Source organism: Ambystoma mexicanum, chromosome 6p (assembly GCF_040938575.1).
Source record: "Ambystoma mexicanum isolate Mex_15411 chromosome 6p, UKY_AmexF1_1, whole genome shotgun sequence".
Classification (NCBI taxonomy): Eukaryota; Metazoa; Chordata; class Amphibia; order Caudata; family Ambystomatidae; genus Ambystoma; species Ambystoma mexicanum.
Genome location: NC_090935.1, coordinates 766700241 through 766724271, shown reverse-complemented (window position 1 = coordinate 766724271; position 24031 = coordinate 766700241). Strand labels below are relative to the sequence as shown.

The window sequence follows — 24031 nt, the reverse complement described above, 5'->3', positions numbered from 1 at the left end:
TTGTCTCAGGCAGATGGCCAGTGGCTCCAGCGCCAGTATGTATAACATGGGCAACCCTGTCTGGTCCCCCTACTTAGCTGCCATTTATCCGAGATGATAGCCCCCGTTGTAACTCTAGCAATCGGGGAGCTGTATAACATTTTCGACCACCTGCAGTACCCCGGGCCCACTCCATAGCCCTCTAATGCCGCGGTCAGCCAGAGCCATCTAACTGAGTCAAAGGCCTTGACCGCGTCTAATGAGGCTATAGCTATTTCCCCTGGGTCTTCTTTTGTTTGGTCAATGATACGGTGCAACCTCCTAAGGTTATCAGTTATGTTCCTTCCCTGGACATAGCCTGTTTGGTCTGTGTGTATCAATTTACCAATAACGGCCTTTAGCCTGTTCGCTAGCACAGCAGTAAGGATTTTACTGTCCTGGTTAAGCATTGAAAGGGGTCTGTATGACCCACAGTTCGTGCTGGGCTTGCCCGGCTTCAGAAGCGGGATGATCACAGCCTCCCGCAGGGACTCTGGCAGTCTGTCTTGCTCGTACGCCTCATTCAGCATTGCCAGCAGTGGGGGGGATCAGCTCCTGTTTGTAAGCTTTATAGAATTCGCTCGACAGCCCGTACGATCCGGGGGCTTTACAGGTGGGCAAATGCTGGACTACCAGCTCGAGTTCTTCTATTGTAATAGGGGCATCTAGGTCTGCGCGTTCTGCATCATCTAGGGTGGGGAGGTCTACATCCTCCAACGTCTCCTTGATTGCATGGTCTCTTGGACCACATGGGTCCTCATAGAGGTGTTTGTAGTATTTCAAGAACTCTGCGTTCACCTCCTCCTGGGTATTCCGGGTCTGCCCTCATCCCCTGATCACCGATCGCGGCTTCTCACTCTTGTATAGCCAGGCCAGCAGCCTGCCCGGCTTATCTCCTCCCGCATGCTGTCTTTCCACATATTTCTTGTAGCTTATATTACATAGCCTGTCCCTATATAATATAATATAAGCCTGTCCCAGCATTCCCATTGTTGGCTTCTTTACTTGACTTCACCAGGGCTGCAGCGCCGACCCCTGCTGTAAATTATCTAACTCCTATTTCAATCATGTTCTAAATTAGAGCATGATTGAAATAGCAGTTAACTTCCCTATGGCTTATTGTTGCTTCTTCGCTTCAATGCTGCGGTGCCGTCAGTGACACCTGCTGCTAATGAAACTTGGCAGCAGTGGTTGCGGCGCCGGTAGAGGGGAAAATGAATAAAAGGGGTGATTTAACATTGGAAAAGCGAATGGTAAGGTATGGTGTAAGGAAGGCATGGTTTAAAACAGTAAGACAGACACAAGTGATCACAGTTCAAGGGTGTTTATTGAACTTCAATTGGGTTTGAAAACGCCCATCTAACCCTAAATCTCTAAAGATAAGATCAAGCAATGACCATCAAATAATAACGCAGCCCTAGTGGTGTCTTGTCTAAATACAGGACCTATACTAATAATCCTTACTTCTAAATACAAATAGTGTGGGAAACCATGTTATGCAAAAGAAAATCAAGAAATGATATGTCAGGATACTCAAGCCGTTGGCATCCCTTCCCAACATTTTCAGCATGGGACAAGGCAACAATCTTGAGCTTAGCACAGTCTCTGGCTTCTCTAGCACGAGGGTGCAGTTCAAAACTTCAACATCATGGCCTTCTATGCCAAATTCTCTTTGCTATTCAAAGTCTCTTTTCCAGAGGGCCTGATGCAATACGACAAACAAAGTTCCTTCCTCCTTAGGGTTTCACACATACACATTCTCGGGTGATTTTTCTGTTCATATCGGATCCCCCCACGCTCAGACCCACTTAAACACAAAACCTTCTCTGATCATTTTCGCTTCACCCCAGATCCCCCTCCGTTGGGCTCAGACCCACTTCAACACAAAGCCTGCAAATGGTCTCCCTCTGCTGGGCTCGGAGCAAATTTATCAACTTTGCCACACATGTTCTTTATTGTATCGACATCGAAGACTTTCAACTGTGCGCAGGGTTTTGCTTGACGCATCGCAGGACCACTTTCGATTCACAATTCTCTACAATGCTTTCACTTTCCAGCTGGTTATCTTACAGAGACCTTGGATTGAGCACCCACGTGGTACCGGACCACTCTGTAAAAGGTATCGTATCTTTGTTTCAAAGTTCAATCACTCATCAGCAGTTCAACTTTACTTGCGTCTTTTATCAAACATATTTCAAACAATGTTTGTTCCAGTGCTCACCATCCAATGTTCCCGTTTGCAACCTTGGCTTCAACACAGACCAGTCTTGTATTGGTCTCCCCAACTCACTTGCTGTGTTGACTTCACTGATGCTGCTTTGTTCTTGGACCCAAGGACAGTACCACAGCGGGTAATTCTCCCCACCTTGCACCTTGTTTCTTGACACTGGAGGGCCCTGGGTATCTCCCGACGCACAATGCAGGATTCTTCAACCTGTTTTCCTGGTCTTGCGCTTTCCAATCTCGAGGGCTCATGAAAGCAACGGTTCCTTGTCAAACCCTTCTTTTTCGCCGTCTTTCTCCTCTTGTTAAACTGCCATCTTGGAACTGCTGTTTCCTCGTGTGCTTTGCCTTGATCAGAGTGTGCTCTTGTGCTCCGACTTTTATCCGCGTGGGGAAGTGTTAAGGCTGATTTCTGAACTCTGACCTGGTGGGCATAGGTTCACAAGGCTAGCCTAGTTTCTTGGAAGAGGGTAACCTTCTGGACAAGCCAGACTTATCAAGGTAGCTTGGCGGTGGTCAAGACTAGGTCTCGGGAGGGGTGAGGGTGACTGAAAGACCTCAATGAGCACACAGAGTAAAGGGCACTTACACATCACTCCCAGTCAGGTGTAGATATATTAAAAATACAAATACATTTATTTCAAGGCCTTTGAGTTTCAACACTCGAATTGCAGTAATATTTTTAAGCCAACACAATCCTTTTGAAACACATATTTACAAGACCAGTGCGGTATATAGGGTTAATGCATGACATGGGCCGTACCTAAAAGGGGAAGGAAACAGGCAGTGAAAATAGTCTTTAGTCCCTTCTGAATCCAATACAACCCTAACTGAGAGGCAGTCCAATCCCTAAGAAGAGTGGAGCCTAATGCTCAAATGTACTTGCAATGCTGGCGCACGCGGTAATGCTCATGGGCAAAATGGGGTATCTTCAAGGGTCTGTAGCAGCTCAGGAAGATGGGTGAGGTGATGAAGAATAGGTTCCCACTATTCGAGGAGAGCCTCCACTTGAGGGCAGAGTCGATTCCAAGAGTTGTGAATGGTTCGCTAGTTTGCATTCGCAGTGGAAAGGACGGGGGCCACTTGTGCGTAAAAATGGATGGAGGTGCTAGGGGCCACCGGTTAGGGTTGTAATTATTCACCGACCCCCGGTGCACTCCGGACCAAATTTCGACAGTCAAGTCCACTTCAATTGCAGGTTTAAGTGTGGCAATTTGGCGTCTCTGCAGCTTTCAGCGACAAAGATACAATGATGATTCCCAAATGGCTTAGTGGCGATTACTCCGCTCCTGGTGGATGGATCAGGCCAGTTTCACTGCAGCAGGCTTCAGGGGCAAGAGGGACACAAAAGCAGCGCACCTGCAAAGTTCGTCACCACGGCTGGGCGACACGGTAACCACGTATACTCCAGTTCAGGCGCACTCACTTTACTCCAGACCTGGGAACGCCTAATGTACATAGTTCGGTGTGAGAGTGCCGTGAACACAGAGCTAGCGACGTACCAAGTTTTGAGGGCCTCCTTGAAACGGCGGCGGTATCATGGCAAAACTCCTGTTCAAGCTGGTCAGTCCACTAGTTGGCTGAGGGACACTTCCAAGAAGGCTTACTTGCAGGGTTTGATGAAGGTGCCGAGAATAGTTGGTCACACTATTCCAATGGGTCGAAGCGTCTTCGCAGACCTTCTAGGATGACCAGATGCAGAGAGGTCCAGCGGGACGACAGCAAGCTCAGGGTGCCAAACCTTCCAGCTGGTCACCAGCGGTTCCTCGACTCGGCTTCTTAGTTTCAGGATACTTGGATCCTATCCTTCCTTCGCTCGTTCAGTGAGAACTCCAGAGATAAACATGGTATGACTGTGTGGGCCCTTCTCTTATCCAGAATCTCCTTCTCGCCAAAACGAAGAGGACCCAATGGGAGATTTGCTCACATTCAGGCATACCATACGTGCACCAATCATGGACCACGGTGTTCCCAGGCATTCACAGAACTCCAAACTCTCTGGCACCCAGGATGTGTATTGGGAACAGACACTCCAGCCCACAACCTGGCGGCACACACACAAGGCATGCAGAAGCTTCCGAAAGTTTGGCGTTTTGTGGGAGAATGCATGACCAAATAAGGACTGACCTGGGTCGGCTCAACCTGGGGAAGGTGAAGGGGCAAGATGGCCAAAGAACTTTGTCGCATGGCCATTTTGGAGCCAGGCCACCTGTTCGTGCCAAACGCGGTTAATGCGGTTTACTTGGCAGGAAAGGGTTAAAAATATAAGAAAAGATAAGCTGCCACCCGCCCTGTCCGTGACACATCTGCACATCTCCTAAAACATCCTTCCAGAGTATCTAGGGCCTTTGGAAATGACTCTTAGACACAAGTGCACTGTACTGTAAGGTACTTTGTACACTTGTTACATGTTTCAGAAAAGTTGCAACATTGGAAACGACTATGGGAAACAAACTCTCCCCGTACTGACTGTCTTTAAGGACATGTCAGTTTCCCCATAATAAAAGTGAGCGAAAAGCCCAGAGGAGTGGAGCAGAAGGCTGTGCTCCTCTGGTAAAGTCAAACTATGGTGTTTAAACAAAGCAAAAAGTTGGGGGGGTTCACAACTGGAGGGAAAATTACACGTAAATGAAAATGTTTCCTAACAGGAAACCTAATAGAGGTCAGGTGTGTGTGATGGTCAGTAATTGCCTGACCATTGTTTTGGGACACGTCAGGTTTTCAACTCGGTTGTTAGTCCGTTTCCCTCATAGCGAGCTGTCTGTGAGAAAGTGTTTATGTTGTAAAGGAGGTTGGGTGGTTGGAGTTCCTAAGTATCGTACTTGGTAGGATAGGGTAAAGGCGTTATAAAGGAGGGCATACTGAGTCTCGCCATCCGGTGTCCCAATCCCACTCCCTGAAGAGCCTTCACTGAGATGATCCTCCTGCACTGGTCCACCGCCAGGAACTGGATCCAAAAGCGAGGGCTGTGTCCTGGCCACCTGGATGACAGATCCCCGGGGACTAGTGGGTGAGACACCTTCTGGCTTCTCACAATGGGGAGTCGATAAGGGGAGTGGAACCCCACATTTACAAATAAAATGGTCAGCAAATGGGATAATTTTCTCATTTCACAGTGTTTGTGAAGACCTAAAAATCACCAAAGTCTCAAGCAATGCTGTGGACAGCCATCATCTCTGGGTGATGTCACAACAGCCATTCGAATTAGACGATTGTAGTTTAGACTTTAGCATGGGAACATTTTAGAATAAACATCAGCACTAGATATTCGCCAGTGACGACAGCAATAAAAACGTTTAGAACATTTGTACATCTGAACTTCAGTGACATACTGCGGTGGACTGTAAAGGACCTACAAAAGTTGGTAAAACTAGAGGACTGGCTCTGAGGTGGGGTCTGAGAGCCCTAATGCAGCCCAGCCCATCCCACTGCCATGCGTTAGAGTGCTGATGGCCTTGGGCAGGAAGAGATGGGGGCATGTAGTCTCAGAGGGTATTCCAAGGCTAAGCAGGGTCCTGTCCGTGGACTGTGGAAAGGTGCAAAATGCTGAGGCGTGCTCCTGTAGAATCTGCTTTTTTTTTTTTTTAAATATATTTATTATTTTCCATATCACAAAAAACAGAAACATCATCTGTCGTGACTGAAAAGCATATCATAAATGACAGGAAGAAATAAGCACCCAACTCCCCATTCCCCTACCCCCTCCCTCCCTCCACCAAGACCACGGTAAGGACAAAGTTCCTCAAGAGTTCTAACAAACGCTCAGGTCTGCATCTCCATCTGGCTCCTTCTCAGGTGGTTCAGGATGAAGCAAAGGAACTGTTCTGCTCGTCGCTAGAGTCCAATCTTTGCACCTGAATCGCCATCTCCCATGCCGCCGTTTCAGCCATGATCCATTTTAAAAGGTCTCCCCACCATAAGGGTATAGGTGGGCCTCTGGGGCTTTTCCAGCTCATGGCTATGCGCCTTTTGGCTGTGATGTATATGAGGTCTTTGAGTTTGTTTAGTGGTTTGTTCTTCCTGCTGCGCTTAAACCTGCCCAGGATACATGCCGAGGGGTCCTCCACCTCAATGTCAATGTCTGCCCCGGCCACTCTGTCCCTCACTCGCAACCAGAACTCCCTGAGAACTGGGTAGCCCCAAAACATGTGTGTTACACCGACCTTGGGTTCGCTGCATTTGGGGCAAAGTTGGGTGCCAGCTCCGGTGAATCTAGATATAGCTTCTGGGGTGAGGTACGCTCTGTTAATGATATAAAGTTGGATGAGCTGTAAGCGGGCATTACGGGAGATATTTTTGTGGTAATGGATAATGTCCCCCCCAATCGAAGTCTTCAAAAACAAAGCCTAACTCAGCCTCCCATTTGTTCCGGCTATTTAGGTCATCTTCGGTGGAGCCCTGCAGTAGGGCTTCGTAGATACGAGAGGTCTCGTGGCCACCTTCAGCAGCGTTCAGGATCATTTCGATGCATACATTTTCCTCTATTTGGTCAGCAGCCTCAGGCCACCTACCACTCGAGGCCCGTGTGACCGCTCTATGCAGTAGAAATTGTCCAGTGGGGAGACCAGTGGCGTCGCAGAGGTTCGGGAAGGCAATGAGTCCCTGTTCTTGAATCCGGTCTCCCAGCGTGGCCACACCAAAGGGCTCCCATAGCGTACAAGTCTCTAGGTGCCCCCATGGTTGGCCAAACATGAGTGCTGCAATGGGGATCTGCGGGGAGTACGGTTCTTTAGGCCCTACCATCTTACAGGCCCTATCCCAGAGGCGTATCCCAAGCTTGGCGAGGTAAGGGCAGTGTTCAAGGGCGCCCCTCCTAGTCCAGAGCAAGTCCCTGAGTAGTAGCTGGGGGAGGGCTGGCTGAAGAAGGCGCGTGTCTATTGTGTCCTCGTCAGCCATCCACTGCACCACATGTCTCAATTGACCAGCGAGAAAATATAGTTCGAAGTTTGGGATCTTCAGTCCGCCCTTCTCATATGGCCTCTGGAGGGTCTCCAGTGCTACCCTGTGTCTGCCACCCCCCCCAAAGGAAGCCCCTGCAAAGTTTATTGCGGTCCCTGAAGAAAGAAGGAGGGATATGGTAGGGAACGTTGGTGAAGGTATGTAGTAAGCGAGGGAGGGCTACCATTTTGAGGAGGCCTGCCCTTCCTGCCATTGAAAGCGGGAGCCGGCCCCAAAAGTCCATGGACTTCGAAAGCGAGTCCTTGCCCCTAACGGTGTTAAGAATATGTTCTGTAGCTGGGTTTCTGTGTATAGTTATCCCTAAATATTTGAAGGAGGTTGCTTGCCATTCCAGTTCAAGGGGGGGGGGGAGACCCGTAACATTTACTGTGAAGTGCAGTTAGGGGGAAGAGACAGGATTTACTCTTGTTGATCTGGATCCCGGTGTGCTTGTGAAAGCAGTCCAGAGTTTCCAGAATATAAGGTAGGAGGTGTTCGGGGTCCTGAAGGTACAAGAGGGTGTCATCGGCGTACATGGAGATGAGGTGAGTCGTTCCTTTAATATGAATGCCTCCATCCCCGTATTCCTGTCTCAGGTAGGCCGCTACGGGCTCTGCAGCGATGATGTAGAGCATGGGGGACAGGGAGCAACCTTGTCGGGTGCCCCTGCACAGGGCCCACTTTTCAGAGTAAGTTCAATTGGTGCGTACCCTTGCAGTGGGGTTAGCATAGACCAACTGCGTCCATTTCAGGAATACAGGACCTATCCCCATCTTGGCCATAGTAGCAAACAACCAGTCCCACCTTACGGAATCGAAAGCTTTGGTGGCGTCCAGTGACGCCACTGCAAGTTTCTGTGGTCTCCCCTCTGTACTATAAATAACATGATGTAACCTACGCAGATTTTCGGTAATGGAACGGCCGGGGACGTAACCAGTCTGATCTTGGTGGATCAACAGAGGGATCACTCTACGTAGTCTGTTAGCAAGCAGTGCCGTAAGGATCTTGCAGTCTACATTCAACATAGAGAGGGGCCTATACGAGCCGCACTCGTCTCCGTCTTTCCCTGGTTTGAGCAGAGGTATTATCACAGCCTCACTCAGGGAGTCCTGGAGGGAGCCACGCTCAAAGGCCTCGTTATAGACCCTGGTCAATATGGGGGCGAGTGTGTCCTCATAAGTCTTATAAAACTCCCCGGGGAGGCCATCTGAGCCCGGGGTCTTCCCGGCAGGCAGCGATCTGATTACCATCTTGACCTCGTCAGGGGTAATAGGCTCATAAAGGGTCTCAGCCATATGCGAGTCCAGTTTGGGCAGGTTGATGACATCGAGAGCGTCCTCGATCTGTGTGTCAGAAGGGAGCAGGGTCTCGGAGTACAGGTTGCGATAGAAGTCCGAGAAAACCGAGTTTATTTCCTGTTGGGTATGCACGGTAGTGCCGTCAGGTGTGATTATGTGGCAAATGGGTGGTCTGGGGGTTTCCCTTTTATAAAGCCATGCTAAGAGCTTTCCCGGTTTGTCCCCCAGGGCGTGGATTCTTTCTGTGTGTTTGGCGTGACTTAATTTGCCCAAGGATTCCCAATGGGTTAGGCAAGTTTGTTTAAGTTCGGTGATTCTACATAAATAATCAGGGGATGAGTCAGCCTTCGATTCCAGGACCCTCAGGTCGCTCTCAGCTTGCTCCAGCTGGGTTGTGATGGATCTCTGGGCACCCCCGACCGCTGCAATCATCTCCCCTCTCATAACCCCTTTATATGCCTCCCAGGTGGTGCTCATGTATTTGACGCTATTGAGGTTTAGTTGCCAATATTCTTCTGAGCTATCCCTTATGTGTTCCCTGAAGGCTGTGTCGAGAAGGGCTTCAGCTCTCAATCTCCATGTGGGTATAGGGGGCCTAGGCGGGAACACCTTCCAAGCAATCAGCAGGGGGGAATGAACCGACAGCACCCGAGGCAAATAATGTGCATCAACAAATGCGGATTGATGTGTTTGGCTAAGAAATATGTAATCCAGCCTGGTGTGTGCGGCGGGGAGTAAAAGGAAAACTTGCGTTTCTCAGGGTGCTGATCTCTCCAGATATCACAGAGTTGTAGCTGTTGGACCAATTTGGACAGGATTTTGGCCGGGGGGGAGGGGCGATCGTGTTTAGTGTCGGATCTGTCGCGTATAGGGTCGAGGGTGCAATTATGATCTCCTCCCCATATTATGATTCTGTTCATGTAAGGGGTGAGCCGTGAATAGAGAGAGTGGAAAAAAACTGTTGCGTCGTGGTTGGGTGGGTAGGTGCTAATTAGACAAAGCTCTCTGCCTTCAATAGAGCCACAAACCACGACCATCCTCCCCTCATTGTCTAATTTGGAGCTAGTAAGCTTAAAGGGGACCGAAGGGGCGATCCATATTAAGTCCCCCCTGGCATAGGAGGAGTAAGCGGAGCCCACTAGAGTGCCATGCCAGGACTTGGACAGGGCTTCAAGCTTCTTGGCAGTCAAATGGGTCTCCTGAAGCAGGGCGATTCCGATCTTGCATCTCCTAAGGTTAGAATTGAACACGTCTTTGTTTAACAAAACTATTCAGGCCTCTAACATTCCAAGTGACGATCTTGACTGTGTCATCCATTGGTGTTGTGTGGGCAGACGTTTGAGGCAATCTGAACTCGAGGTCCAGTTGTTCCAGCATTGTGTATAAAGAGTTCCCGTGGTCTTGGTAATTTTAGTTCGTGGTACCCAACTATAACATTAACTCCCCGTATCCCCTTCCCCCCCCCAATAACTGCAACAAAACCCAACAAAGAACTCGCCCAGCGAGGTTTCCCTCGTTATGACATTCCCGTTTCTGCCCCTGGTGTCCGCACATTGGTTCCCAGGTGCCCTACGGGTGGGTATATATAAATACCCTAAAAAGGGGGGTTACTTTCCAGGGGTCGGAGTGAACATTGACTCTAGCGTCTCCGAGTAAGGATCTAATCAGCTGTGTGAAAGCTCAGTCCGCTCACCAGCGGAGGGCAGAGTCCGCATGATTCCCATTGAGACTGCGGAGGAAACATTATCTCGGTTTCTGCTGTCTGTCCTCAATATCAGGTATTTGTAGTCCATCCATCCAGTCTCTGGCCTGTGCAGGAGTATCGAACAGGTGTGCCTTATTGTTGTGCAGCACTTTGAGTCTTGAAGGGTACAGAAGCATATAGCGTAACCCAGCTGCCTTCAATCTAGCCTTTGTATGTATAAACTGGGCTCTGTTTATTTGAACCTGGAAGGTATAATCAGGATAGATTGCGATTTTGGCGGAGTCCCGTTTGATTTGACCCCCTGCTCGGGGAAAAGGCCAGGATTACCTCTCGATCTTTGTAGTTAAGAACCTTTGCTATCACCGGCCTGGGTGGGGCGCCCGGTGGGGGTTTCTTAGCGAGAGGTCTGTGGGCCCTTTCGATGGCAAAGCCTTGGGAGAGTTTGCCAGCTCCCACTTCCTGTAGCAGGAGGTTCTCTACAAAGTTAGTGGGGTCGGAGCCCTCCGCACCCTCCGGCAATCCGAGGAGATGAATGTTGTTACGGCGGGCCCTGGCCTCCGCCTCCTCCGCCCTATCCTCCAGGTTTTTGACCCTTTGCTGGAGCTCGTCGACATCTCGGAGGAGGTGTGTTTTTGATTCATTTTTTACCTTGACTTGAGCTTCAAGCACCTCTGTCCTGCCTGCGAGAGAGCGGAAATCCTGGCGCAGGAGGCCCAGGTCTATGGCGACGGCATCAATTTTATGTTCCATCGATGTTTGGAGCAATCTGATGGCTTCGAGGAGCTGGGTATTGCTGGGTTCAGGCGTCGTCGCTTCCGCGGGGTCCGATGGAGCGTCCATGGTCACACTGTCCAGGCTTACAGGGTTCGGGGGCTCACAGGCCGCATAAGTGTCCGTGGTGGTCTGTCGCTGCTTGAGCCTGCCATTTTTACCAGCCATCTTGTGAGCACCCAATCCACTCACACCCAGGTCGTCAGGAGGGGTGGGCGGTAGGCCAGAAGTCCCCCTCGCGGGGGGGGGGTGCCTCTCCCTAAAGCTGCAGGGCCCCCAAGGCCGTCCCGACTGGGGTCTGGGCAAGGGTATAAAGTTACCCGGGTGTCCGGGGGGAGCCCGGGATCTGCTGTAGAGGGAGGAGAAGCCTTGGCACGGTGGAGCGGGAGGCTGCGCCCGTTTCAGGTTACAAGGAAGGGGCGATGCACAGCCCTCCGGTGCGCGGGCAGCACTAGGTGGTCCTGCTCTGACCCCCCGCCGTAATACAGTCAATTGGCACCCCTCTTCTCAGGTGAGTGAGCGGCGGGGGCCAAACAGGCGGTGATTACAGTGCACAAAAAAAAAAGGGGGGGGATGAGGTCCCGCACCCCCTGTGGGCGGTGTTAGGCAGATGAAATGCGGTGGATCAGTTGTGGCAGCCCGCGGGGACACCAGTTTGCGAGGGCGCACAGAACACCCGGCGGGGCCGTCCTCAGTGTGGTCCACAGGGCCCAAGATGACTGCAGGCGTTGGGGGATCACTTGGCTGGGGCGGGAGGACCTTCCTGCCCGCTCACACGCAGCGCGCGGGCCCCCGCGGGGATCCACTCCCGCTCCGCACAGGAATGTTAGCTTTGGCGAGGGGGGAGGGGGCCGATGTCCCGGCGCCTCGGGGAGGCCAGCCCCGTGGTAGGAGCCGCAACTGGGGGACAGGGCACAGATCAGTCGCGGTTTCACCCGGTTTGCGCAGCGAAGCACGAGTCTGGGCAGTCCACTTCCCCACTCGCTCAACCTTAGCGGCGCCGGCCGGCTGCAGGTCTCCTCCAGGCTTCACTGGGACTCAAGGGGCGCTGCTGCGCTCCCAGGGCAGAATGCTGCAGCGCGGGGGCCGTCCCGCCTCCTCCTCAGCATGCACAGCCGCTCCGCCGTCCTCACACAGCCGCGCAGGCAGGCTGCTTCGGTCCCCCCGCGGGCTCCCGCTTTCGACATCCGCAGCGGTGCGATTCAGTCCCTCGATCCTTGGGACGCGGGAGCTGCCATTTTTCTTCGCTGCTCCGGCCCGACTCACTCGGTGCACAACGGCGGCAGATGTTCCAGGCGGCGCAAACGTCGGATCCAGCGATGGTGGATGAGATCCAGAGGAGAATGGTGCAAGTTTCAGCCTTCAAGAGTCACAAGAAATATGTAAAATACAGCTTATGTTGGCACATCGAAGCGGAGAACACAGGAGACACGTCCGCTCTACATGGCAGTTAGCCATGCCCCCCCTGTAGAATCTGCTTGTTGTGGTTTTTGTCTGCTTGAACTGAACAAGCGCAACAATGTGCGCTTAATATGGGTAATAAGCGGACAGAAACTGCAACAAGCAACCTCCAAAAATTAAGAAGCCCAAAGTATCTTATTAAGCGAACCTGTAGTAAAAGACGATAATCGGCCGTTCCCAGTGACAGAGCTGTTGGAGATCAGGGTATATCCGCGTGTCCACACTGTATTTTCATTTTCGTGCTGTATTTATGGCTCTAAGCATCTGTGCGAGTGCGGGGCGACCCTGCTGTCCTATAGGCAAGTCCCAACCTGGTCCCTGCCTGCAGCAGAAAGTGGTTTACCATTTAACATGTCCGGAAGGTGAATTGTAGAACCGCTGGATTCCAGTCACGGTGGAATGTTCATCCTCGGCCAGCTGTAGTTTGGGAGGCAAGGTGGGGTAGAGCAGGCGAGCCCAGGGCTTTCGTTGCCATGCGCAGCAAGGCACACTTGCTCGCACAGCAGAATTTATTTTTCCCATGTGAACTTCCGTCTGGCTGCTTGCAAGCTACTTTAATTTTCACACTATCATCTAGGGCTGTGCATTAAAGGGAGTTTTCTTTGGATCCCAACCACTTTTTGGGAAAGAAGTTTGCCGAGAGCAAGGTTTAACCCCTTGGCGAGAAGATGAAATCCTGTTAAAAAGGCACACAGGACTGACATGATATATGTAATGCTGCTAAACTTGCTGCATGTGGCTAGTAAAGAGCACAGAATATATGTGTCCTCTGTTACACGCGTAGAATGCATTGTAAAATGATGGAAACACGATTCCCGTGGAGGTGAGGACCACAAGTAAGCTATGCAGTCCCCATATGTAAGTCCTTTGAATGGCGGTGTTGTACAGGGACGCAGCAAAACCTACATTTCGGGGGGGCTAAGTGGTGATGGGAGGGGCCACTTCAGAAAATAGGCAGGGCACACTTGGAGGCTCTGCCCCCACTGTTCTACCAACCCCTATGGTCTGGTGTGGGGACCAACTATCAAAGAGTATATTTTAAAGCGCAATATGCAGAGATGCGATGGAAGTCTTTCTTGAAAATATCAGCTTTAAAGTTTTACTGCGTTTGTTCAGGTACATTTTTCCAAACAAACACAGTAAAATGTAACACCGCCAGTTTCGGGGAAAGGCTTCCCTCACCTCTCTGCCTAACAAAATGCAAGTGCGCACATCCAGGGGTGCACCTAGGCTAAAATGTAGGCGGCGGCTAACCCTTCAAATGTTGGGAGAGGCACAAACTTCAGAGACAGTGGAGGAGTGACAAACATACTTGTGTAGGGGCATCTCATTTCATTACTTATTGTAATGAGACTATTCTAGTGAAGTTTCAGTGTTACAATCAGTTAACTCTCTCCTTTAAGTCTGAAAACATCCACTTCTTGTAGATCCTGTAGGTCCTAGAAAGTGTGAAAATGGCAGATTGTGTGCAATGAAAGACTCCATATCATAGCATAACAGGACATAGCAGAGTGTGGGGCAGTACTCTGGACGGCCCAAGCAACTTTAGTGGCTGGGAGCAACAGTGGAGAAAATGTAATGTTGGTTCTACCACAGTTAATCCGCTAGAATTTCTGGTGCGCTGACTGGATGGTGAGACTATGTCTGCCTGTCAATTCAAGTTATGAGACTGCTGGAGGGCCAGTGCAGCAATAATGCAATTCTATGTAACAGTATTGGAGCCACTAGCCGAGGATCACCAGGGTACACCAATTTTTCCCTACACTTATTAAAACTGTCCTATTGTAAGTGTGCAAACGTAATTACTTATAAGCACCCCAATTTTTTCAATTGAAGTCAGTGTGAGATTACATTGTTTGCCCGGGATCACACACTTATGCTAAACAGCAAAGCAGGGATTTTAACCCACTCTGCAATTTGGGTATGGCCACCTTCTTACACGCTTTACTTGGAACACATATTTAAGTTTTGGGTGCCAAGACCTACAATAATACTGTCCTATAGAGTTTACTTGCAAAATCCACAAATTGCATAGTAACGCATCATGACAATATGTAAATCCTTATAGCAGCATGTTGGGCCAAAATAATATCAGTGTACCTTTTTTTTATTTTTCACATCCTGAATGGAAAACTAAAGATGCAAAAGGCAAAATATCTATTTACCCACTTCATTTCCAGCGCTTTGACACAATAAAATAGTTGTCATAAACTCACTTAGGTTTGGAGGTTCATCACAAACCTTGAGCGAGTTATATATGGTTTTAAGAACATTCAACTAAGGACATCAAAGAAAACTTTACTTTTTAGCATATCCAGCTATTGGACATTATGGGTGTGCATATTCAAAGGGTGCTTTATTGTGTGGCTCGCTTTAACTGTCACAGATGTGCAAGGTGACTGGTGGTCTTTCAATTAGAAAATCAAATTCACCATCGTGCATAAGAAAGGCTCTGCTGCTGATGACCAAAGAAACGTGTTGTCGAGTTCATCACGCAGCCTGTGTATCTCAGGGGGGCTGTGACTCTGGCAAAAGTGTAGTGCTTTATGAGCCGACAAGATAGATTTGCCTTGGAAGAAACAAAATGCGCCCAGAAGCATGTTCCTGATCCTTTGAACTGTTAAAGGGCACAGAAGCCCCGCCCCTCAGCTAACATTTTGGGTGTGGAGGGAGGAACAGAGCTGTTGAGGGTGGGCTATCATGCTGTATTTTCATATTTTAATTTTTACGCGGTTTGTATGGCTGTAGCCATCTGTGGGTGGTGTATCCAAGAAGGCGTGGTCCCGAATATTGCCACTGCCTCCCTCATGCTGCCATGGGGATGCAGGATATCGTACAACAGCGGCCAGAGTCTGTTTATACCACAAGATGTCTCTTGATTTGACCTCCCCCACACCCCGCCCCACCTTGGCATTTCTTCAGCTGTCTGTATAAAACAAAGTTCCTTCATTTCCCTGTGTTGTCTCACTGACTAGGTGCCTGCATGTTCATGTGTACCATGATAGTATACAGTGAAAATGCAGACTCCTAAGTAATTTTGTCAGCAAGATAACTATTGAGTATTTTGCCTTAAAAATAGCCATACTGTAGGCAGAGGTCTTCAATCTGTGGGGCGCGTGATCCAGGACTGCGGGAAAATACTTTTTTTTTTTGCCTTACTTAACTGTGAATGGCGAGCCACTGCCCCCCCCCTTTGCACATGCTCAGTCAGTGCGACGTGATGGGGGCGTGGCCACGAGCTAGGAAATAAACATAGCCTGGACATGCACTTTCCTGCATTTGGATCGTGTGTCCAGGCTGCGTTGTTGCTTCCTGCTGGTGCTGCCAGCATCTTCTTACCTGGTAAGGGATGACACTTCTCGGCTTGGCCCCCCCACACCACAGTTGGAGGGGGAAGCCAGCGTTTCAGGCCTTTTCCCAGTCCCTCTGCTTCCCTCTCCCCCTGTGGACCCAAGAGGCGAGCAGGGGTGCCGGATCACTACAGTGCTGGTCCCACTGCGTTCCTCTCCCTCTGTGCCCCCACCCTGGGGGCAACGGGGAGAGGAGGCGAGCAGGGACGGAAGCATGCATTGCCGGTGCTCCAGCAATCTGCCGTTGGGGAGCCGGATATCACACAACACTGGCCCCCCTTCTTTGGCTGGTCCATTGATGGCTCTGGCCGGGTCTGAGATCCGGTATCGAATGTCTGACAATACTTCAGTTGTGCTGACAGCAGTTATTAGGAAATTAAACTTGGTTGATGGATGCCAACTTTTTGTTTTCCCTACAGAGGCAGAAATACCCCAACCCATCCCTTGGCCAACACATTTTATAGCACTTCCTTTTTTATAAGTAATTGCAAAAAGTCATTTAACACCTTTTGCATATATTTATTTTATTTTTTGGTTAAATTCAACCTTAAACACATTAAAAGAAACAACAACAATAGATCAATACACATTTGCGTAAATGACGTCTCGGCAACAGTTTGTCAACCTGCTGAGCTACCCCGGTAGCCATCTACTATAAAGCGAGTCTATGCCTCCCTTGATGTACTAACATCACGCATTACCAACAGTACTCTGGGTGCATCACTGCCATAGAAGTGATTTTTAAAGTGGAATTCATGTATATCTTCCTGCTGAGGGGGCCAGTCATTTGCCTGCATGGGGCACCATATGTTGCAGAGAGGCCAGGGGCCCTCATGTCTGGCATGGCAGCCACGGCAGAGTCTGCTGCTCCTTTAGCACTGTCACCAAACTGCAGTAAAAGCTAAATGGCTCTTACTCGATGTTTCTGAAAGTTAGATTGGTAGGCTAAGCACTATCATGTCAGATTCTATGTAAGATATGTAGATGAATGATTGGAATGCCAGGAGTCTCTAGGATCGAGTCTGAGTCATGTTTTCAGGTATGTGCGTGGACTGCTCTGTTCTCTCTGCCAGCTGGGGTGGACTGGCCTATCGGGAGCTTTGGAGATTTCCCAGTAGGACTCTGCACCCTAGGTCCCTTTTGTGTGTAGGGGAGGATGTGTGATGACTGTCAGAGTGTAGTTCGCAAATATTGGTACGGTCTGGTACATCTATAATATCTTTTTTTATTTTACTTTTTCAATTGCGGGAACACAAATTGGCTCTATCGTCCCATCTAGGACAGCAAAGTTTTTTTTTTTTTTTTTTTAAAACAACTGTATTTTGCTGTGGGTGATGGTCGGGCAATTTTAAAGGTATAGGTAGGAGTCACAATCCAGGATTTCAAACCTATTTTTGAGGCTGTTCCTGTCTCATGTCCAGTTTGGGGCGGTGCTGAAAGTTCACGTTTCATGTGGGAGTTGCATTTACAGTGCACTATGTACTCTCTCCTGGTTTCCCAGCGTTGGGTCCTGCTTACTAGCTGATGCCTAACACCCAAGAGCTGGTTTTAACCCCTGCTCATCTAATCTTAATTTTGAAGTCTAAGTCCTTGACTGTTTTTTTTCATTGCAGCAGCATCGCTACAACCGTTGGTATGTCAACCTAACCACCTATGTCACAGCAAGAAAAATCCAGTGAAGCACTTGACACAATTGCGAAAGCAGGTAAGGATTTCTTTTCCCCATGTACCATTGGTTGTGTAAAAGTGCTGAAGGTTTAGATCGGCCCTGTGTAATGTGCATCCAGGTGTGATTTTCGCTGCCAATCTGTAACCTAGTCCAGGACCACACTTGGAAAAAAGAAATGTGAGCTAGAACTTCACAATCTGAACAGGGAGTCTTCTGAGATTTGCATCAATGTGATGTTTTTTTTTAATCCAACCAGTATTTCTGACCCATTTTTGCTGAGTTCCCCCCAAGCTGTTATGGTTCCTTTTGGGTCTTTACATGTGGTTGCCATTGTTTCAATCTTTTGGGGACTTTTTTAAAATGTTTTTTTCCCCAACCTTTTCACATGGTTAGTTTTTAAATCTTTGCATGTTGTATTTGCCATTTGAAATCTGAGGCATTTATAATTTTTGAAAACTTGTTATGGTTTTGAAAAACTAACGTGACATACAGGGTTTGCAATGTTTTCAAAGATTCGGGTTCCTTTTTTGGATGGATTGTTGGTACTAAGTGAAAAGCTCTTTTTCACTGTACTGATGGGGCAGGGGGAGGTTGATTTTGAAAGTCTGCTCCGTGACTGCACAGAGCGGTCTTTCTAAATCAAACTGTCATACTTGTCAAACCCTTGCCGCAAACGAGTGCGCAAAGTTGCTGTCAGGCAGTGTGCGCCCCAGCTGAGTCGTGGCAGGAGGCAGAGGTGAGTTTTGGACTGTGTTTGTGTATGTGTGGGGAGGATGCATGTGTTGATGCACAGGGGTGATGGGTGGGGAAATTTGAGGTATTGGGGGTTGAACCCCCCTCCATCCCAACCCTCTCATTAACAAGTGAATGAGCGGGTGGAGATGGAGAGGGGCAGTATGTGATATTTCTGCATTTTAAAGCCGATACAAAAACAGATGAAAGAAAATCGGTCTTTTTTGTGTTCAGGCTTTAAAATGCAGAAATATCACATAGAACTGGATTGTTTCCTAGTGCCCAAAGATGGTAGGCATCTCAAACGAAAAGCAGAAGGAGAGGTGGAAACAGACAAAAGAAATGCAAAAACACGGAAATATGATATCTCTTATTTGGACTTAGGGTTCACATGGATCGCTGTTGCTGGAGAAGTTAAGCTGCAGTGTGTGGTTTGTGGTGCTACATTAGCAAGCCTGAGGCCAACACAATTAAGGCAGAATTTGGAAACAAAAGATGCCAATTTAGCAAAAAAGATCAGGAATTTCTTTGTACGGCAGCTGCAAGGCATACAAAAGCAAAAACACTGTTAAAAAAGCTTCTTACCACATTATCTGGGCAAAAACAAAAAGCCTTTTACAGATGATGAGAAAGTAATTCTGCCAACCATTCTCGCTGTTAACTGGGTATTGCTTGGTGACGGTGCAGCAGAGAAATGCAAAAGTATCCCTATGTCTAACACCACAATTTTCTGCCACGTCACTGAGCTGTCCTCTGCTCCGATATCAGTACAGAATTGATATCGCGCTTGAAACAGTCAGTCTACCCTACAGTTGGATGAGGCCACTGACGAAGCACATTTGATTGCTTATGTGAGGTACTGCCATGGAAAATAAATATTGGAGGATTTCTTATTTTGTAAACCAATTCAGGGCCAAGCACTATTGCATCTGTAGTCTTTGACATTGTTAACTACTGGCTAAGTTCCCTTTGCCTAAAGTGGGAAGCATGTGTTGGTACTTGCATGGATGGTGCTCCTTCAATGTGTGGTGCTAGAGCTGGGTTAAAAGCAAAAGTGTTGGCAGTAGCTCCACAAATATTGTGGACACACTGTGTGATACACTTGAAAGCTTTGCCTGTGCGCAATATGGGGAATGGACTCTGAGGTGCTGACTTCTGTTGTTAAGATTGTACATTTTATTAAGATGCACCCCACAAGAGCCCCTGTTTGCCACATTATATGCAGACAAGGGAGTTGGACATGACGCTTTGTTTCACACCGAGGTCAGGTGGTTCTCCAGGGGAAAGGTTTTAAATCACGTTTAGGCACTCAGAACAAAGTGAGACACTTTCTCCTGGATTTAGACCAGACGAAAGAAGAGCCCCTGTGTGATTTACACTGGCTTCTACTGTTGGCTTACTATGGCAACATCTTTGAAAAGCTACATTTTCTAAACCTCTCCATGCAAGGCACAGAAACCACATCATTGGCGATTAACCCAAAAATATCAGCATTCAAGAAGAAGCTGGAGCTTTGGAGGAGGAGGTTTGATTTCTGCATTCCGATGAGTTTCCATTATTAGCAGATGCTCTTGAGAGGACGTAGTATGATCTTTCATGTGTTGCTGAACTAATAGGAAACCATCTCATAACCAGTCTCAAAGTACTTTCCAGAGGGCAATTGTAACCTCAATGACTGATTGGTTCAGCCTTTCCTAGCAGACGTGGGGGCCCACTTCCAAATACACCTCCAGCAGGAACTAATGAGGCTTCAAAGTGACCGCCTACGGGAGAGCCAATTCAAAAAATTGTCTTTGGGTGGATTTTGGCAGAATGCAGAGTTTCCAACTTTATCCAAATGTGCAGTCAATGTACTGTTAACTTTCAGCACCTCGTACCTTTGCGAGATTGGATACTCAGCACTTGCAGCCCTATAGACTAAATATCGGTCAAGGCTGGAAGAAAACCTGGGGTTTTGCAAAAATGGAACCCATTAGTGACAGGCTGGCTTCTGAAAGACAGCACACCCTTTAGTTCTCCAGTATGCCACTGTCCAACTTGCAAGTGACTGCATTGATTGTAATCTCAAAGTTGTTGTACTTAAGAAACAAATTGTTACATGTCAAATGTTACTGTAGGAAATAAATATCCAACACTACTTTTAGTCAAGTCCTCTGTAGTAAAACATTCTGAATGCTGTGTTTACAAATATTTGCTCTCTAATGTAATTTGAGTTCTTGCAAGCAATGATTTTGAAATAATCTGGTCTTTGACACCCACACTTTCATTTGGGGCACCAGTCTACACCAGCGGGTAATAACCGTTCTCAACCGATAAACATTTTGGAGTCCATGTGTATAGGTGGGCCCAAGCCAGGTACATTTTTCCTAGTGGCAGTCAGGGGTCAAAGTTTGAAAACCACTGCTGTAGAATGACTATCTTGTTATCAAGAAAATGTTTATTTAAAAAACAAAAAAAAAACAAAAATCCTAATTGCTATCTTGCTGGCACCGCTATAGGTTAGCATACATTTTGATTGCTGGTTTGGAAGAGCACTTGGACTCTCTGCAGTCCCTAGGGGACAGGGCACGTGTGGGCTTGAACGGTGTAAGCTTAATGTACTAAACAAACCTTTACAAAATCCTGGTTGCTTTTTTACTTTTTAAAGTGGTCCTTTATCCGTGTGCTTCCGGTGCCCTTTTGTGAGACTTTGCTATGTGTATGGTACGGTGCATATACAACTCGTACACATTACCGCACCTTCAGTGGGTAAGGGCAAAATCGTTCCAGTGCTTGACTGTGAAGGAAAGAGTTACACGGGCCCAGCAATACTCCAGATTTGACTCGGGGGTCAGCTAGTGTTTTCTTGGGTGTTGTGAATGGTCGAACTAATTGCTAGCTGCTCATAGTCATATTGGGTCAAGTGATCTGCAGTCTGTCATGCAGGTAGACCTTTAACGGATTCTGCGTAGGTCACTGAAGTGTGTATTTTAGTGCAGTGATTTGTAATTGTGGGAGTATATTGGGTGTGATGCCATGTTGGCTAGAGGTGAGAACTATAATGAGGGAGTATATAGGTTGGCTTGTGACATTGTGGGATGGATTTGTAGTTTTGTATACTAGATCAGCGAACTTAGTTAATGACATTTGAGTGCTCTTGCAAAGAAGGTAAAGATGGAAAGTGACGGTTGCAAATTCCCTTGAGGTTTTCCAATACACTATCCATAAGTCTAACTAGACTCACCCTATAGTAATACCACCCGTTTTACACACAAGGAATCAAAACCCTTTTCCTAAATTGTTTGGAAGCAACATGAAATAACTCCTCCTGAGGTTGTCAGCAATAATCGTTCACCATTACGAACCCATCCTAAAGTTGTCACAGGGTCATCCTGGAGTAATCCCCCCCCACCCATCCTGAAGTTATGGGGTCCGCCTGGAGTAAACCACCGCCCCACCCATCCTGAAGTTCTCATGAGGGTCATCCTGGAGTAATCTCCTCCCATCCTGAAGTTGTCATCGGGTCATCCTGGAGTAATACAAGATAATCACTGGAGGCAATCAGAACTCATCCTGGAGTACTTTCTGTGATAACTCTACAGTCATCTCATGTAAATATTTCTGCCTATACACATACTTCAGGAGGGTTTCGGATGATCTTCCTGAACTAGCCATGGATGACTCTAGGATGGAGTTACCGTATGACTCCAGAATGATTCCAGGAATGTCTTCCCTTTTGACTTCGGCTTTCATGTTTGCATGTTACTCTCGGCGGTCTTGGCCTTGTTTGTCTGTCTTGCAGCCACAGACATGTAGACAAAGAAACCAAATTCTCCTCCATGTCAGCACTCTCCATTCCATGACCATCTGTGGGCCTTGTGCTTATTTAATTGGGAGTGTGAGTGCAATGTCGTTTGGAGGGCCACCACGAAGCTTGTAAAGTGCCTGATTTCAGACAGATCACTGAACGAGCACCTAATTTCTACGGGCCGTGGGCAAAGCAGAATGGGACACTGACCTGAAAACTAGGGGTCAGTGTTCCGATCGCATAGATGAGGAGACCGATCCGGGAGTGTTGTGTTTTATATGTATAGTGCCCCCATTGCCTCAGGTGGTGCATCGTTCGATGTTACTTCAGTGTTGCATGGTGCAATATCAATGTCGTCACTTAGACCACATGCTGCAGCAGTCGCTTCAGATGGCCGGACAAGGCTGCCTTGCGAAAATGAGGTCATATACTCCGATCGGACCTTCCTTCCCAATGTTATGTAGCTCTCACTTATGATTTATTTTTATTTTCCTTTCTTTTATGATTAGCTTTAGTTACAACAGAGTATTATGTTATGCAGGGAACAATGATGCATTTGTCTACAAAAAGAGAAAAAACCCAAAAAATAACACAACTGATTAACATAAACCAAAACAACTGCTTAAGGAGCAGGACTGCTCGAGCTTAACGTATATAACTTTGATCCTTCCCTATCCCTAATCCCTAATCCCAACTACTTGCCTCTGCTTCCTATACTGTAGAGCAGTGTGTGGTCCGTCGAGTGCCTGCGAGCTAGTTCACCCAGACAGGCTTGCAGGTATGGAGTCTGGGGTCCCTGGGGCAAATAAGGTGTGCACTAGTACGTTCCATGCTGTAATATCGTCATTGGTATCAGACTGCACGTGCCGCTTGGAGCCATACTACTGATTCGACCAGGGCCCATCTATGTAGGTTGCGCCGTCTTCTATTCTGGGGCAAGATGAAGATTTACAGGACATGGCATTCTGCGTTTAGCCAGAATGTATGCCAGGTCCTTCATCTTGTTTATATAACAAGTGTGTTTCGGTCTTGTGAAGCTACCCAATAGACCAGCTTCTGGAGATATGACGTCTAGCGTTAGTCCTCATTGGTTCATTTTAGTTGTGATCTCCTCCCAGTTCCCTTGCATAATTGAGCAGGACCAGAACATGTGCAGCATGCCCGCTTCTGTGGCTCTACATTTGAGATGGACCTGTTCGGGAGCTCTGGAGAATCCCAAAATATTCAGGGGTATCATGTATGCCCTGTGTGTTATATACAGTTGGATGAGTTGTAATTTTGTGTTCCTTGACACCTTTTTGTGATAATGGAGTATTTTTGACCAACACAAGTCTGTGAAGGGGGCTCCAAAGTCTGACTCCCATGTAGCTTTAACTGCTAGCCCTGAGGAGAGCCCCGCCTTTAGCAGTAATTTGTATATTTCGGATAGAATGTGCCCGCCTTCCGCTACCTCGTACATGTGGTCTATCAGCGAGTTTGCATCACCCACTTCGCTGAAGGTTGGTCAGCTACTTGCTATGTTCCTCGTGATCACATGATACTGTAAGTACTGGCCTCGATGCAAGCCTGTGTTAACTATAAGTTCCTGGAAGGGTATAAAGGACTTTGTTGTAACAGATCTCCTATTGTGGTGACACCTCATGTTTCCCAATTTGTATGTTTGTTCAATCTGGTCAGGGGCCGGTCCGGGGGCTACTGCCACTAGGGGAATACGGGTGGAAAATGGATTTGCAATTTTAGCTAACTTGCGCACTCTATTCCAGAGCAGTATGACAGGTATTGCGAAGTGATGGTATGAGCTATGTTTCGGTGGTTTGATCCACCATATCTCTCACAAGTAATAATGCGGTATCATTGGTTGGAGCAATTGGAGCAATACCGTGTCTAAAGTGGGTTAGTCTGTTATGCAACCTGCTACAAATTGTAGCTGTCCAGCTAGAAAGTACAGCTCGAATTGTGGCACTCTAATACCTCCTCCTTTGTGCTCTTTGAAGAGTTGTCAGCGCTATTCTACATCTTTTGTGCTGCCACAAGAATCCCCTACTCAAGGTGTTATAAGGGATGTTCACAAAATAGTGC

The 24031-nt window shown here is 48.0% G+C and overlaps 1 protein-coding gene across 6 annotated transcripts in view; it reads left to right on the top strand.

Moving 5' to 3' along the window:
- Positions 1–24031, top strand: part of KIAA0825 (KIAA0825 ortholog) — a 2662507-nt gene that overhangs the window by 128261 nt on the left and 2510215 nt on the right. For 5 of the 6 annotated variants that reach the window (XM_069627636.1, XM_069627638.1, XM_069627635.1 and 2 more), the window contains one exon: positions 17378–17469. The gene's annotated coding sequence lies outside the window, so the exon portion shown is untranslated. The remainder of the gene's footprint in view (positions 1–17377; positions 17470–24031) is intronic. The other variant, XM_069627637.1, reaches the window with a different exon arrangement.